At 48.6% G+C, this 16,569-nt stretch overlaps 1 long non-coding RNA gene across 1 annotated transcript in view; it reads left to right on the plus strand.

Annotated features, from left to right (window-relative positions):
* Nucleotides 1–16,200, plus strand: part of LOC145723233 (uncharacterized) — an 18,745-nt gene extending 2,545 nt beyond the window's left edge. Inside the window, exons 2-3 of the long non-coding RNA XR_014148156.1 lie at nucleotides 2,465–2,634; nucleotides 16,017–16,200. This is a non-coding gene — a long non-coding RNA (uncharacterized LOC145723233). The remainder of the gene's footprint in view (nucleotides 1–2,464; nucleotides 2,635–16,016) is intronic.
* The last annotated feature ends 369 nt before the right edge of the window (nucleotides 16,201–16,569 follow it).

Genomic DNA, 16,569 nt, shown 5'->3' on the forward strand with positions numbered 1-16,569 from the left:
TCTTTTTTTTTTCTTAACATATATTTGTTGGCAGCCTTCCTTACTGCTTACCAGCGTCCAGCCTCCTTGCATGAGGTTTGGTGTGGCCACGTGGCTAGTTCTGGCTGATGGGCTGGGAGTGACATACGTCACCTCTGGGCTAGAGCACTTCACGGCTGATGGGAGGCCCTCCAGCCTATACAGTTCCTGCCCGGTGACAGGGGATATGCACCGAGATGTAAATTCCATCAACCTGGATACCTGAGTGATGGTGTCAAGCAGACCCACGGCACCAGAGTGTCAGTGGGAAGTAAAATCCGTGTTGCCTTCAGCCATGGGTATTTAGAGTTATTTGTTACTGCACTACAACCTGCCCTGTGCTGACCAAAGGTGAGGCCATTCCTTGGACAAGGGGATAGAGAGGAAGAGCAGGCTGAGAACAAGAGCAGGGAAAATGACATTTCTGGATCTGGGAAGACTGAGCTGTAGCAGAACAAATTGGTAAAAGGAAGCTAGGCTGGGGAGACCAGCAGACCTGGGTCCAGTGTCATCTACTCTCAGGGTCATTTCAGGCAAAGCCCCAACCCTTCTGACCTCAGTCTCCTTGGACAGGAACCAGGAAGAGTTGTAATCACTCTTGGCGATAACTACCGCTAGGGTGACCGGTGCTAACAAATGCAGAACTCCAGTGAAGTGCCCTGGCCGTAGGAAGCCCTCAGCCAACTATGGTCATTATCCTCAAAAGATGGGCAGAATAAAGTTGGGGATGTGGGCTTGAGAGGTCAGACATCTTTCCTTTCTTGTTTGCTTGAATTCCCCTAGTACCAAGAATGATAACTGCACTCACTGGGCATTCGTTTTATATTCACTGGATAAGGGAAAGAATAAAACGTGTTTGCTTTATGTATCCTTTTCCCTCACGACCAGACTGGGGACTCTTTTCTTGTTTTAAAAAGTAAGGTTTTATTCTGAACTTCATCATCATGTTTTGTTTTATTTTATTTAAATTCAATTAATTAATTAATTAACATATAGTGTATTCGTTTCAGAGGTAGAGTTCAGTGATTCATCAGTTGCATGCAACACCCAGTGTTCATTATATCACGTGCCCTCTTTAATGCCCATCACCCAGTTACCCCTTCCTCCCACCCACCTCCCCTCCAGCAACCCTCGGTTTGTTTCCTAGAGTTAAGAGTCTCTTACTGTTTGTCTCCCTCTCTGATTTCGTCTTATTTTATTTTTCCCTTCCTTCCCCTATGATCCTGTTTTGTTTCTTAAATTCCACATATGAATGAGATTATATGATAATTGTCTTTCTCTGACTGACTTATTTTGCTCAGCATAATACCCTCAAGTTCCATCCATGTTGTTGCAAATGGCAAGATTCTTTTTGATGGCTGAGTAATATTCCATTTTGTATATATAGACCACATCTTCTTTATCCATTCGTCTGTTGATGGACATCTGGGCTCTTCCCATGGTTTGGCTATTGTGGACTTTGCTGCTATAAACATTGGGGTACAGCCTCTTACACTGTTGGTGGGAATGCAAACTGATGCAGCCACTCTGGAAAATAGTATGGAGGTTCCTCAAAAAGTTAAAAATAGAGCTACCTTATGACCCAGCAATTGCACTACTAGGTATTTATCCAAAGGATACAGACTGGGGACTCTTTGATGGGAATGACCTAGATATCGGGATTCACCTGTTTTCCTCAATGCCCAGTGAATATCAGATCTCAGGAAAATTTCCTTGAAAGAATGAGCAATTCTGGGATTTAGAAATATCCAGATCTGTAGGCCATTTCTCCCTGATGCGTTGATACCAAGCCCAGCCTTGGCATTCCAGGAAGCCCCCTCCTCCCACAGCTTGTAGGTCTCTGTCCTGCCCTCTAGCCCAGGTGCCTAGGAAGCCCCTCTCCACAGGAGCTGTATCTCCCACCCATTCTGTCCCCAAGTCTGGCAGCATCTTGGATTGCCCCAATGTCTCCCTGTGCTCAGACCCTCCCTGTAGATGGCCGTGTGCAGACCTTGGCAGGAGCGGGCTGGCAGGCAGTGTTCCCAGGAAGACATGTATATAGCAGATCTGTTTATCGGGGAACGCCTTGTTGTAGCCAGAGGTGGTGGCTTAGCAGTGGCAGAGACGCGGGCATTGCCTCACAAATTTCAGGTTACTAAGGTGTGCCCTTGGCCTCAGCAGGCAGATAAGCACCTGCATTGGAGAAGCAGCCCTTGATCCTGGGCTCAGATAAGCTCAGGAAAGGATGAAAAAAAAAAAACCCCAACAACAACAACAAGCCGAGAGACCCAGTGTCTGAGGCTTTTTCATGTACACATGGGCGTGTTCCCTGTCTTCGCCAACACACGGGGTGATGCAAAAGCTCTGATTTTAATTTAATTTGGTGGTCACGCAATCATGGAATGAGAGCATGTTAGAGCTGGAAGGGACTTCGGGCATTGTCTAGTTGAACCTTTTAATCTTCCAGGTGAGGACACTGAGGGCCATGGAGCTGTAATGACTTGTTCAGGATCATCCAGTGAAGCTTTGGCAGAGTTGGAACTAAACCCTGGGTCTCTAGACCCCCAGGCCTGCGATCTTTCCACCACATGGGATTGCCTCACAGGCAGCCAGCTGCCTCCTCGGTGCATCCTGCAGGTTGTACTTGGAGGCCTAAACAGTCCTCTGTCATAACACCTTTTGCCTCTTCTGCCTTCAGAGTTAGATAGCTCTGCCCTCCCCTGTGTTGGGTTGACCAGTTAGCTCAAGGTAACAAGGGTTGATGTTTCAGATTCCAACTGTTCCAAACCCTGTTGTTCAAATATATTTTGAAAGAACTGAAGTCCAGATCAGAGAGGTGACTTTCCTAGGTGATAACAGCTAGCAAAAATGAAACACAGCTGAGTCTAAAATTCCCAACACCTTGATTTCAGTCCTTTCCGTTGACAGTGGATTAAAACCAACGTGTGGGTGAGGGTATGCTTCAGAAGGGTTTCTAGACTCTACATCTTTCCTTTGTGTCCTTCCTTTGGGAAAGAAAACCCATGTGTCCCTGAAATGGAGTCTGTATCGAAAATATCCTTGTTCTTCGTAGGCACCCCAAAACTGATGGTTAGTTAGATGAATGACTCCTTAGGTGGTGGAATTTTAATGGGGGTATTCATACCACAAAATGTGTTTTCAAACTGCATTTGACTTATTTTTCTCTGTAAATCTTGCTTTCTGGGTGTGATCTGTGAGTAGAGTGAAACAGAGAAATCTAGATTTTAGTGTAAAATCATTTCTACACAAAAGTGACAAATCCATCAGCAGCAACCAGCTGATAACATCTCAAGAATCATAATTGGCACATCCCAATCTCAAATCGCCTCTGACTGCAACATGAAGTCAAACCTACTTAAAAATGTTATCTAAAAGTACATATTAAATACCTGTGTATGATTAATCAAACCAAAGAGCAGAGGCATGTTTCTAATGAAAAGTAATAGCCTTTGGTCACATCACCCCTTCACATTAGTCCTGAATCAACCACTTTTAATTCTGTTAATTCTTTTTGATTGTTTTTGTTTGTCTTGGTGATAAATTCCATGTCTACATATGTTAAATGTATTAGTACTGTTATTTTTGATTGATCAAACTAGGATGTCACGTATCAACCCCCTTCTGTAAGGGATAATCTGTTCATTTGGACCAGCATCCACACATTTTCCCTCCGACACATTTTATATATAAACACACACACACTCACACGCATAATCTTTTAGTTGCTTTCTTAGTTGCCTTTGTAAACTTCAGTCACATATCTATACATTTTGTATTCCTTCAACTACATACAAAGGCATGTGGTTGGCTTATATGAACATTCCTAGTTTTTCCCCTTTCATTTTTTTAAAGAAAAACTATCCACCTTTTTTTTTAGAGAGAGTGTGCATGTGCGCATGAGAGTTGGGGGAAGCAGGGAGAGGCAGAGGGAGAAGGAGAGAGAGAGAAAATCTTAAGTAGATTCCCCACTGAGCACGGAGTCCAAGGCAGGGCTTGATCCCATGACCCTGAGATCATGACCTGAGCTGAAATCAAGAGTCAGACACCTAGCTGACTGAATCACCCAGGCGCCCCAATCCACTATTTTTTTTTAATGGAAGTAGATATGGGCCCCTTCTTTCTGTGTGTGTGGGATGGGCAAATAAGGGTCTGGATCCACGAGTTATTTTCGACCCCACTTCCCACTCCTGCCTTCTTGTACTTGATGTTCCTGGTCCTGAGCCTGTCAGGACTTCCTAGGCCCACCATCTCTCTCTCTCTGAATGTTCTGGATTGGGGCTTCCTTGCTTACCCAGGTGCCCAAATCCCACCCCTCTTAAGAATGGCCTCCCTGCTTTTTGAGGGCAAGCCCATCCATACCTACTTGTCTGGGAGTATTTTCACTATTCATACTTGACTAACACCAGGCGCATGCAACATCCACTCCCAATCTGCCTTACCAGGTCCTCTTGAGGTAGTTAGGCTTGCACACACTTTATGCCAAGTCCTGGATTTAGACTCTCATCCTTTCACTATGTAGATTCCTTCCTCTAAAGTTATTTTACCTCTTCAAGGCCCCACCTCTTAACCTCATCTCCTAGTTCTCTCTTTCCCTCCATTACCACAGGGCCTTCGCACTGGCCATTCTGTATGCCTGGAATGCCCTTTATTTGAAGGGTTTCTCTTTCATCTTCTTTAAGTCTTTGTTCAAATGTCCCCTTGTCAACAGACCTTCTCTGATTATTATACTTTAATTCATATACCTCCTAGCTCTCCCTCACTTCCTTCCTTGTTTTGTTTTTCTCCATAGCATTTTATACCCAATATATACCATAAAATGTACTTACCTATATTTGTCATCTGTGTTCTCCATGAGGGTGAGAATTTTTTTGTGTTTTACCCATTTCTGCATCCCAGAGCCTAGAACAGTGTCTAGTACACAGTAGGTGCTCAATAAATGCATGCTGAATTGGATATAGAATAGTGTGGTTCACAGATATCAGCTGCAAGCTTCTGCTTTAGACCCAAAAGAACCTATTTGGTATTTTTATTTTATTTTATTTTTTTACAACACAAAAGTATATCTTCTTTTTACAATGGTAAATTCAAGCCCTTACATCTTAAAAGCAAACAACAGGTCAGTCTGAGGATTGAAATTACAGACCCCTCCAACCCTAGATGACGTTTTAAAGATCCAGGACCAATTTTCCATCCAGGCTGAAGCATAAAGCACTTCTTCACTCCTGGCCTCCATCCCTTTCCTGTCCCCATTGAGTGCCCCATCCATCCAGCGGCAGGGAGGGGACACCCAACTCACCTCACTTTACGGAAGCTGTGGTCCACCTGCTCCAGACACTGAGTGGGTTTAAGTGTGGGAAGCAGAGCTCCACTGGCAGAAGTCAGTTTAAAGGCCAACTTATTGTGATTGCCCTTCTCTGAAGTCCAAGCATGACTTGTCATATCTGCCTTTGTCCTCTTACCAGCTCTCTCCTGCACTGGCTGGGTGACTTCCCTGCCTACCTTTGTCCTCATCTGTAAATGGACAGAGTAAAGGTTGCCCTGCTGCCTTCCAGGGCTGCCACTAGAGCAAAAAGTTACTGCATGCAAACAAGCACAAAGGGTGGGACAGGCCCTCCCACTGGACTGGTGTGATGTGGCTGGGGGCACTGACTGCATATTGGGAGACTGGGACCCCACAGGGCCCTGCTTCTGCTGCTCTGGGCCTGGCTGAGGTCAACGCAGCACCCAGGGGATGGGCCAGGCCATCTTTCCTTTCTCAGCATCTGAGGCTCAGCTCTCTATGAAAGGAGAAGAGTCACCAGAGTGTCTGAGAAAAGGACCATCACAATGCCAGGGCCAGCAAAGACAGAAGCTGGGGCCAGGAGCTGGTGTCCCCAGATGAGGATGCCTCCCCACTGGCACGTATGATTAGTCCTATCTCCCAGACACAGTTAGAGTCCATGAACAAGCTATTTCTCAAAGACGTGCCTATGATCAGTTGGTTTACTGATAGAAGCCTAACGCCTAAGCAGAAAAGGTTGATTTCCCTTCCAGGGTCTGTTTAGAAGGAATTTAACTGATATGGGGAGGGACTGATGTAGAGTGAAGCTGGGGTGTGTGGCTAAGGAGGGATGGGTGTGGAGAGGAGTAGCTGATGGAAACTCTAGCCAATGAGTATTCAGCCAGAGGGAGGTGTAGCAGGAGAGAGGTGGGAAATGGACAGCTGAGCTGGGGAAGTGTATCAGAGCAGCTCAGGGGTTGATGATGAATCATACAGTAAAGGAAGATGAGGCTAGAGAGGGAGGCTGGGCTGTATTACAGGTCCCTGGTTGACAATCTAAGGACTTCTCTGTTCAACATCAGGGCTTTGTTCTCTCTTGCTCTCTGTCTATGTGTGTGTGTTTCCATCTACTTTGTCCTAACCCACTTTGAGACTTTGATTTTTCATAACAAACGTCTTCTCTTGGACTCCCCACCTTGAGTAGGCTCTGGGTTTTGCTTTATGTGCCCTGTCCCCTCCAAGGCTCTAAAAATGCAAGATCAAGTTCTGCAGGTATACCAGATGTCCTCCAGGCAAAAGTGGTGGCACAGATCCTTTTCCTCCTCCCACTCCCATTTAGACTTCGACCTAATTTCCCACTGCCTTGCCAGCTGTTAAAGCATTTAAGAACATGTTTTATATGTTATATCTGGAGTTTTTCATAGTTTCCAGCATGCCTGGCTGGCTCTATTTCTGTGAACAGAACTCTGCTGTTGGCTGGCTCTGTGGCTGCTACAAGGGGCTCTGTGCCTCAGTTTCCTTGCTCCAAGAATAGAAGGAAATAATCCTTTCTGCATTAACGTATTATGGAGATGGGTTGACTTTAACATATATGATATTCTTGCAGTGATGCTAGCTCTCATTTAAACTCCATGGTTTGGAGCTTAAACAATGCTCTTGCAGTCAGCTCATTTAGAACTCAGGACAGGGGAGCAATTACTCCCCTGATTTTACAGGTAAATGTCTGAGCTGCAGGGTGAAGAAAGTAACCCAAGATCCCCTGGTTGGGGCAGCGACAGGACTGGAAACTGGTTTTTGGATTCCATATCGTATTTGCTGTTCTCTTCACAGGTCCTTTCTCTTACCAGGAGCCACAAATCACTATGTAAATGGGGTCAATTAATTAGATCCGGCTTAAGGACATAACCAGGCTGGGTGGGGCTGCAGACTAGTTTCACCGGGGTTCCCCAAACTGACTGTAGGCCTGGATACTCAGAGCCCTTTTTCACACTGTGCCCCTCAGCCCGAGAACAGATCAAGATGACAGCCAGGATGTCGCCACGGACGCCGTGTCCTTCTCTCCCAATCACGGACTAGGCTAACTGCTCTAGGTGCAAGCTCATCCCCCTGTCACGGATATCTGGTCACACAGGCTTAGGGAGGAGGCTCTGAACCTTGGATTTTCTCCCAAACCTCTTCTCCAGGTAGAAAAGGATGGATGGGATGTGGGATATGATGACTCCGGGGCAAAGGAGGGCAACTTTACACATGGAGATGCCTTGATACACAGTATTTAAGACTGAAGCAGGAGAAGTCTGGGTCTTAATCAACCTATACGAGACGAATTCTCTTACAGACACAAGAACAACTCTCTATTCTGTTAGGACTTAATTTGCTCTTCTCATGTCAAAGCAGAAATGAGACGCCGCTGCCTCTCTACCAACTCCAAGACACTGTTTATGAAAGGACAAAGTCCCCACAAGGCGTCCAGAGATGGGGGGATCCAAGGGGAGCCAAAGGACGCAAGAGGGGAAAGGGGAATAGAAAGGCAACCAACAGACCTGGCTCTTGACACTAAAGGCTTAACATCAAATGCAGCCAGAAATCCATTTCCACAGTTTTATTGGCCTTTCTGGACGCCTCATTTCAAAGGGAAAGATTTGAATTCAGAGACATAACATTCCCTTTGTTCTCTTGCCCTCCAGCCTTTGGTACCAGTGTGGACTGTAGTACAGGGAGAGGGTGAGATCAAAACCCCTCTCCGCTTAGCTACCTGCCCCTAGAGCTGGCCCTTGGCATGCTTAATGAAATCGGCTTCGCTATAGATTGACAATGCCCTGTCAATTATAATCATTTATCTTGGCGCACAGAGCATTTGAACACTTAAAAGAGCAGGGGTTCAGCGGGCCCAGGAAAACCGGAATAAAATTAGACGGCATGGTAATCAGAGCGAGAGTATATTGCTCACATAAAATTTTACTTTAACTGTCAGAGGGACTGATAGGATTTTACATCTCATTTTCTGCCCATAGGGTGTGTGCGGTTCCATTTGGGTCACTCTCCGCTAACTCTGACAAAACAGGGGGTTTGCAGCGTGGGAGAAGGAGGGGGCTGTGTCCGTGGAGGAGGGGGACCCAGTGAAGGTTTGGGCCGTGTTGTCACTGCCATGTTGGGGACACCAGCGTGGATATGCAGTGGCCATGACACAGTCAGGAAGTGACAGGATTTGAGGAGAGCCCTCGTTGTCCCACCTGTTGACTGTGTGAGCAAGGACAAATTGTTCCACCTTGCAAGGCTTCATTATGTCTTCTGGGTGACGAAGGATGTCTTCTTTACGAGAGATTGTCTCCTTTATAAGGCCACTGTGGTAGATCGACATTTTGTCTTTCTTGCATGGTATTACAGATCCTGACTTCAGTTGGGTGCATGTCCACCCAGAGGATACTCCACCTCTTTGGGGAGAGATCAGCTGTGGGTGGGAGCAGAGAGCAATTCCAGATAAATGTGAGGCGCCGGCTGAGAGAAGCCATGACTTGCTTCTCTGCTCGTGATCTGGATGGAGGAGGCCCCACAGGCCGCAGAGCATGGGGAGGCTGCACGAGGGATCTCTTGGCCTCAGTCCCACACACCCCTGCGTGGCACCTGTCTGGGGAGCTTCTGGTAGGACCTGAGCCCCCTGTGGTGTGGGGGTGGCCGATGGAGGGCTGCAGGACCCATGAGAGCCCAGACCCAGGACAAGAGGACCTTGTGATGAACAGAGGGCAAGGCAACCCTGGGCCTCAGAGACAGGCTATGAGAACTGCAAAGGCTCACCAAGGCCAATGAGCACCCTGGAGACAGTTGTATACAGGGCTTAGTCTCCCCTGAAGCCAGAATGACCTCTCCCTCTTAGCCCCTCAGACCTTTCCTGGAGAGAAGGAATGGGGAAAACCCTGATTAGACTGGGTTCTTCCCCAAAGTGCCTATTTAAATCAGAGGACACGGAGTCATCACAGACGGATGGTTTTCTGCCATCTGCAGGAAGGACTAAATCAGTTCCTTCTGCATCCCGAGACTTGGCCTGTGGGCACATTTAGACCAGCCACACCATTCTTGTTCCTCTGCTGCGAACTGTGGTGGGAGTTTAGGGAAGTGACGTCAGGCTAAAACCCACCTATGGCAAACCAGGAAAAGCATCCACCTTTCTGAGTGGCCCTCTTGGGCGACCGGCCCTCTGGGTGGCCGTTGACAGAGCTGCCACTAGCCGGTACTTTGTCTCCGAGGACAGAAACAGAAGGGAGACAGGTGTGCATGTCCTTGGGGACTGGGTGGGGTGGGTGGGGATGATTTTTACAAGAGCGGGAGCGGGGAGGGCAGTCCACGCTGGGCATTTGAGGGGAGCCCACTGAGGACGCACTCCTGGCCAGGCCTTGGCCTGGGAGGTCTGACGTCCACAGTCTCATCCTCACCATCACTGTGCAATGGCGGGGGAGGGGTTACCCGTACTTTACAATTGGGGAAACTGAGGCTTGAGAGAAAAGGCCTTGCAGCCAGTGAGCGGCAGGATGGGCGGCTTCTTTCCATTCTCCCAGGAACGCCTTTGTTCCCTCCCCCCACTCGGGTCCCCATGCCCCAGCCCCTCAGTTTTCAGGGCTGCAGGCCAATTTACTGTAAGACTTAGCTCTGGACAGCTGTGGCCAGCTGCTTAGGAAAAGGGCTTTATGAGGCCAAAACTTTGGCCTCCCCAGGCTTACTGGATTTCTTCACTTATGTTTCTGCCCATGAGGGGCCCTGGCAGCTGAAGCTGGACAATGGGGTGGGGGCAGGAGGGGTTGCTCAGCCTCACTCTCTTCCCAACCGGAGCTTATGAGGGGGTAGGGTCTGGGGTCAGTTCCCCCAAAGGGTGCTTCCCACATTAATTGTGACAGTGACCCAGTGACCACCTAACCCACAGGGCTGCCATAATGGTTGACGGAGACACTATTTAATGAGATTGGGAAGCCACCCCTTAGACAGTCACATAGCCCAGAAAGGTTAAGTCCTTTGCCCAAAGCCACACAGCAGTTTGGGGGCCAGTTTGGGCCAGAGCACATCTCCCTTTGCCCCCATGTCACTCTTTTTTCCTTGACACTTACATTTCAGTCCTCAGACATGAGACAGCTCACTCCCTGGGACCTTTCTAAGAACATTTCCTTTCCCTAATTCATACATTACAAATGTACTCCACAAATTAAAAAGAAAAAAAAAATCATACAGCCAGTAGGAATGAATGAAGCTATTGTAAAATGACATGAATAGGAATTAAAGTCTCAAGCTACATTTTTCTTTTCAGGGTGGGTGGGTGGGGCACTAAATCTCTCAGTGGTGAGCAGGGTGCATCATGTCTCCAAGGGGAGGGAAGCAGACGCCTGACTGGGGACAGTGCCCTTTGAAAGGGTGAAATGGAGTGTCGAGGTTTGTAATCATGTTCCCCAGAGATCACGCGGGGCAGACTGTGGAACAAGGGGCCTTCTGTGTGGGGTCAGGCGGTGGGGAGGCGCCAAATCAGCATCGTGCTGGCCACAGATGGCCAGCTGGATGCAAACATTTCCCAGACTCCCTTCTCCCTCCATCCTTCCTTCTCCCTCTGTTCCTCTCCCTCCATCCTTCCTTCTCCCTCTGTTCCTCTCCCTCCTTCCCTGCTTCCGTCTTCTCTATCCCAGACATGTGCGGGGAGCTCTGTTAGTAATAGGACCATCTGAAGATCCTCTGTGGAACTGCTCATTGCCCAAGCTGCCCCGCTGCTGCTCAGAGGGACCCTGCCCCTCGTCTCTGGCGGCCCAACGTCCTGTTTGCTTTCAATGCCGGCTAGAACCCCTGCTTCTCCGGGGAACCGTTTTGGCTCTTTCCCCTCTGAGTCTTTCACGGCTGAGAGACTCGGCTTTACCTGCTGGGCGATGCCCTCACGGGGCACGTGTGTACTCTCACCTGATCGTCCCACAATACCTGTGGTGTCTTGGTGTGGGTTTAATAACACCGTTCTTGCACTTTATGTGATGCATGCTTATTGCTGATGGAAACGTCCTGGTGAGCGGGTGGAAGCTAGACCTAGCTTACAGGCACAGAGGCCGAGATGCAGATGGATGGGGCAGGAGGGTTAGACCATCATGCGTGGTAGCAGCAGAACTTGACCCCAAAGCTCTCAAACTCCAGCATTCTTGTTGTCCTCGCCCCCAGGGGGCAAGCATGATAGTGTCCTGTTTCACCCTCTCTTGCAGCCCTTCTGAGGGACTTAGTTCAGGACATCCTTATTTGTGGACATCCAGCTGTGAGGTCGAGGGGAAAGATTGTGTGATTTGGAGTCAGACAGTCTTATTTCAGCTGCATTTGAACCCATAGTAATAGAAAGCCCTCCTACAGCACTTGCCAAGGGTCATGCTCCAAGAGCTTTCTAGACCAAGGAACCCAACCTGCCTGTGAGGAGGGTACCGCCACCACCCATCTTTCCCAGATGAGGACACCAAAACACAGAGAGGTGGTGTCACTTGCCCGGGCTCACCCAACAGGTCCTGGCAGCATGGGGCTTCCCTCTTAGGCAGCCTGGCTGTAGGGTCTGAGTTTCTGGGATGAGACTTAAACTCAGGCGAGGGAGAGGCAGGATGCAGGGAGGGTCCGCTCAAGAGCTGGTGGCTTCTCCACATCACTGCCTCTTCTCTCACTGCAGTGGGAGCTGCTTCTGGCCAGGGCACACCTGCTGTCCCCACTTCCCCACAGCACTGGGCTCGAGGCTGGGGGTGAAGCTGCTGCTCAGGGCGCCAGGGAGACTGAACTTGGCCCTACCTCAGTGTGACAAAATCGGGGGCCACACTTGTCACCCTTGCGGCATCCTGCTGGGAGTGCGCTCTTGACAACTTTGGTATAGGGCACCTGGGAGCTGGGTCTGCTTTGGGGTTGAAGGAGGAAGTTGTCCCAGGTGTTCCATCTTGATGCTATCGACACAAAACAAGACAAAAATCTGGATAGTCAAGAAAACAACCCAAAGATGAAATTGATCATGAATTCTGTTGAAAGCTTCCCGGTGACATCTACGGCGTACTTTCCCTGCGTTATTAAAACCCCTTTGCCTCATACTCTTCCATTCTACAGAACAGTCTCTACTGTGGGTGCTCCTCTTATGTACCCCACTATTGCCTACGTGGTTTGCATTTTACCATTAGAACATCGCTGCAATGAAGATTGCTGGGCACACATTTTGCCTTTTGGATAAACCCAAAGAAGGGTTCCCTTGATAGGATTATTGGTTCAAAGGAGATTCCATCAATTTTAATACACATGGTTATCTCTGAGGTTTGGGAGATGGACTCCTGAACTCAGCTGAGTGGACATTAAAGGAACATTCTGGGGAAAGAGACCCAGCATGGATTAATGGCCCACAAAGTCAATGTTGTATTGCATTTGATTCAATGGACCGTTGAGTCCTGAGGGATGGGGATTTGTATTATAATTATTATGTTATATTGCATTATATTATATCCGTGAGGCGCTGATGTGAATCCAACTCGTCCAGGTTCTTGCAGCGAGAAGAGTCAGAGCCCAGCTCTATCAGGTTGGGAAGGAACATCACTAGCACAACACACCTGCAGAACAGTGAGTTTGGGGCCCCCAATGGTACCCATGACTCTTCTGTCTCTTGTGCACATGATCCTCCATGTGCTCAACGCTCATGGGAGACTGGGCGAAATCACCGAATCCAGATGCTGCAACATGGGTCTTCTTACTCTCTTGTTGATTCCATGAAAATGTTGACTTTGTCCTTCCATACCAAACGAAGAGCATGTTGCCACGGTGAAACCATGCCTCAAGCCGTGTTTTTCTTGAACCCTTCATTAACAACTTGCCACATCTTCTACTTCTTCCATCTCACTTTCTGTGCAGGAGATTGCTGAAGAATGTTCCCTCCACTTCCTCCACACTGTGTCTGTGCCCACCATAACCAAGTCTATCCTTCAAGGCACATTTCCTCCTCCTCCAAGAAGGCCCCTCAGCTTGCACCCAGCTCTCTTGATTTGCACCGTAGTTCTTTCCCACAGTGCTCACTAAGGCCCTCTAAATCAGTTGGAATTCATGTGTTTATCTAATTATCTATTCGTCCATCCATCCACTCATTCAACTAGCATCTGCTTAGCACCTACTCTGTACCAGGCTTTGTGTTCAAAGCTGGAAACACCAACCAACAAATCGACAAACAAATAAAAATAAAAATAAAATAAAATAAGATCCAGTACCTACCCTCAAAGGGCTCATAATCTCTTGGCGAGGCATTGACGCAAACTCAAATGCAGTGTGAGTGTGGGAAAGGCAAGACTCTAATAGAGCATGGCACAGCGGTCAGTTACTTTTGTGGGGTCCTGGAAAAAGCCCCCCAGATAAGGGGGCAGGGAAACTGGTATTTATGGGCGTATCAGAGCCTCCAGTGTGGTTTGTGTGAACAATGACCCCCAGGCCTTCCACTGGTCCTATGTAGCTTTTGTTGAATTAGATGAAGTCACCTCTCTTGGGTACTTTCGTATAGTCAACAACCAACACAATTGTAATGGGCAGTCCTGTTGGGCACACCCCCTCTTCTGCCATGTCTGAGCACATATCCCAAACTTCTTTGTGGCCTTGGCCACAGAGGCCCACTTGAGCTATGTATTTGGTCTATGAGTTGGTCTTGCCTGATTAGGGGGTAGCTCCCTGTGGACAGAGTATATTTCTTATCCTTGTACCACTCAGCCCCCCTCCCCTCCAGTGGCACTCCAGACATTAATGAAACATTCCTAACATCAGAGAGTTTCATACAACTTCTAGTGGTTCTTAAATTCCAGGCCAATGACCCACTACTTCAGAATCATTTGGGAGAGAATTTAAAAAATATGCACACATACTTTCACTTTGGAAGATCTGGTTCAATGGGCCTGTGATCGGGACTGAGGGTCATGTTTTTTAAATACTGCCAGGGTGTTTCTGATGGTGATAACTAATTCTTATGGGGCTGAGTGCCAGGCACTTTTGGGGTGTATGCATCACCTCAGTTCATACTTGTGACAACTGTGTGAGGCAGAGATGATCTCTGAGTTTTATAGATAAAGAGACAGACCCATGGAGAGAGTAGGTGACCTGCTTGAGGCCACCCAGCTGGTAAGTGCTCAGACCATGGACTGAGCCCAGGTGGACAGAGCTCAGAGCCCTTGCACCTCAGGGCTGAGTGACAACTTTGTTCCAGGATGTCGGAATCTGGAAAATCTGGAAATACTAGATTTAGTATTAGAAGTCATATCCTTTGGACTTCCCATTTTAAATACGGGAACACAGAGTTCCCAAAGGGTAAACAGACTTGTTCAACGCATCTACTGCATCAGCCACAGGATTCGGACTGTCAGGTCCCATTACCCACCCTCCAGGGCTCCATTGCCAGCTAGTGGAGATTCGTTCTCACCTACAAGTCACAGAATAATAATAATAATGATAATAATAATAATAATAATATTACCACCACATTTGGCTGGTGTTTCTTGTGCCACACTCTGGGCTACTTAGTTTTTGGGCACTATCTATTCTGAATTTCTATATGCCCTTGAGAAAAATAGCATGTCCCTCCTTCAAGGAAAACAAAACTATAAGGCAGTGGTTCTCAGTCGGGTGTGGGGAATGGGTAACATTTAGCAATGTCTAGAGATATTTTTGGGTGTCAGTACTTTCTGGTCAGGAGGTGGTGACTGGAAGCTGGGGGCGCTGTTAAACATCCTACAGGGCACAGGACAGCCTCTTGCACTGCCCAACCCCAGATGTCCAAGCGCCAGGCTGAGGATCCCTGCTGTTAGGCCACCAGCCTTTCCTCCTTAGCTGGGTCTCCCAAGGCGGGCAAAGAGAGAGGGGTGCAAAGCCATGGAGTCCTGGCTCACAGCTGAGTGCCTGCCAGGGTCTCAGGCCACAGTGGGAGGTCTCCCACCTCCCGACGTCTGTGCCCAGTGCAGAAGGCGGGGCAAGGCTGCCTACCTTGTGGGTCCTTCGAGTGAGAAGCTCCTGTACGCAGTGTTCAGCGAGGCCAGAAGACACATTCCGAAAGGCAGCTGTTCTTACTGTAAATAGGATAAGAGGCTCCAAGTGTGAATTCCACCCCACCCCGAGCTGGGCCATTTGTCACCTTGAGCAGTGACCTCCTTGACCTCCAATTTCCTCATCTGTTAAATGGGCATAATGAGACACCTATTTCTCAGGGCTGATGAGGCAGTGATACCAGGCAGTTGGCAGGGGGCGCTCCGTTGATTAATTAATTCCATGAAGTAATTATGCCCTTGCGGCTCTCCCGGGGTTGAGGGCTGGAGGGCAGGGCACCGCCCACTCCTCCCCACACCAAATGGAAATGGACAGATCCAACAGGTGGGGCAGGAGTCAAGGAGGAGGAGGGAGGACGGAGGAGAGGGAGGGACGGTTGGGTAACCAGCCGTTTAGGAGCAGTTGGAAGTGCTCATCAGGGTGGTAACCCTGGGATGGGACTGGGGGAGAGGGGAAGTCCTGTAGGGCGGGTAGGGTGGTGGGGATCAAACCTGCCACATTTTAACTTGGAACCAGTGCCCCAGGGAGGGATTTAGACACAGTCTGCTTTGTACAAACAACCCCCCTTCGCCGACAGCTGTCAGAGTGAATCCTGCACAGAGCGCCCTGTCCTCCCCCACAGCCGGCGGGGTGGCCCGGATGGGAGGGCTCGCAGGCCCCGAGCCAGGCAGGCCCCACCTGACGCTGTTCCCTGCGTCCACAGGTCCACACTGCAGCCTTGAGTCAGGGCTTTTCTCAGGGAGCACAGAGATGTTCTGGAAGTCCACAGCTTCTCAGGCCTCTGTGCGTGAGCGAAGGACAGACAGACATCTGGCACGGGGTTTATTCAACAAATGAGCTGCATGAAGATGAAGAATGGAGTTGAGGGAAAGCAGACAAATGCAGAACAAAGGTAATAAGAGGAATAAGAAGGAATAAACTTTTTTAAAGAAAAAATAACCATAAAAATGGAGAAACTCCAAGAAGATTTTTTTTTTTTCCCTTCCTGGTAATTTTGGAGCTTTGTTTTAGCAGTGTCCCATCAGATCACACTCACCTCTTGACTCATTTGTCACTTGTAACCTGGGGGTGCCGATCGCTGGGTTGGGACAGGAACACAGGATAAAGCAGATTGTCAATCTTGAGAAGAGCGTTTGGCTCACTTGCTTTGCTCTGCTCACTCTCTGACTGGGATCAGTCCTGGGTGACAGGATGGGTTCTTAGCTAGGGCACAGAAGAGACTCTTCCCTTGGTCACCAGCCCAGCCCTTGTTCCAG

The sequence above is a fragment of the Leptonychotes weddellii genome, chromosome 9 (genome assembly GCF_054177405.1).
Source record: "Leptonychotes weddellii isolate Sample4059 chromosome 9, ASM5417740v2, whole genome shotgun sequence".
Classification (NCBI taxonomy): Eukaryota; Metazoa; Chordata; class Mammalia; order Carnivora; family Phocidae; genus Leptonychotes; species Leptonychotes weddellii.